We start from the raw sequence: 1,425 nt of genomic DNA, 5'->3' as shown, positions 1-1,425 counted from the left end.
CACACACACACACACACACACACACACACACACACACACGCAAGCCTTGAAAGTTATCATTGACATCTGCTGGATTGCCTGTGAGGGGAGACAAACTTTCTCCAGCTTTTGTAGAACAAAACATGTTTATCTGTGAGAAGTGGACTCATATTACTGCTGAAACTTGTCTTTCTTTCTTTCTTTCTTTCTTTCTTTCTTTCTTTTTCTCTCTGCCTCTATCAACTCAGTATTCCAGTAACTTTTCCTTTCCCAAACATAAATGCAAAACCATTACAGATCTGAAAAAGCCACAGTCTGCCTGTGGATAAACACAGGCCTGGTATGACAGGGAAGAGTCCCTCCCTCCTCATGCCCCCAAAACCTGAGCAAACAAAAAACACACAAGCTCCGTGAGTCAGCAGATGAAAGACATTGGGGGCATCACTCACACATACTTCGCCATGACGGTGACATGCACTAACGGGCAATGTGTACTCTTAAGTCAGAAACAGGTTGCACTCATCAACCTTTTTCTGAGTTGGCAAACAGAGAAACATGCAGTTTTCTTTTGGTCTGTGTGTGTTTTGTGTAGGTGGTTAGGAGACCACAGGTGCTGAGAAGATCAAAAGGCATGAAAAACTCTGTGTTCTTTGTTTCTAAACATGCCCAGAAACCTCTACAGTCAAAGTACACTAATTTTTCAATGCTTTGACACCAGAATGAGAGGAAGTGAAAGAACCATGGCCCCTCAGGACAGACTGTTTTTAAAACCCTCATGTTCTGTTGAGACTTTACTATTTTTATATTTGAGGTCCCAGAGACTTAAATGACATATTTACATTATTTAATTGCAATATTGAATACGAACACAGGCATAAAATATTTATATGGAGGATGATTAAAGCAAATTATTTTGGCATTATTATTTTATTTTTTAATTTGGTAAAGCTATTAACATGGACCTGGCTGGGACCCCAAACAGAATATAAGTTACAAATTTAAATAATATATTTAAATTTTTTTTAATGTTTATGAATATCATAAATATTATTATGTGTATGAACATAATTAAGAAAGATATATTAAATATGTTTAAAGCTACTAAAATTGACCTGGCTGGAACCCCAAATGTAACATATGAAATATTTTTAAATGCATATGAAATACAGTATATAAGAAACATATTAAATATTTTTCATTTAAAGAATATAATATAATATAATATAATATAATATAATATAATATAATATAATATAATATAATATAATATAATGGTAACAATTTAGTATAACTAGTTGCATACTAGAATACCTATTATTAACAAATTGGCTGTTTATTAGTATTTAGCACATATGCTGCATGACCATATTCTACATCCCTAATCCCAATACCTCAATTTAACTACCTTACTATTTTTTTTTTTTTGTACAATAGTTTATTTTTAAA

The sequence above is a fragment of the Sinocyclocheilus anshuiensis genome, unplaced genomic scaffold (assembly GCF_001515605.1).
Source record: "Sinocyclocheilus anshuiensis isolate Anshui unplaced genomic scaffold, SAMN03320099.WGS_v1.1 scaffold810, whole genome shotgun sequence".
Taxonomy (NCBI): domain Eukaryota; kingdom Metazoa; phylum Chordata; class Actinopteri; order Cypriniformes; family Cyprinidae; genus Sinocyclocheilus; species Sinocyclocheilus anshuiensis.
This window is presented reverse-complemented; position numbering follows the sequence as displayed.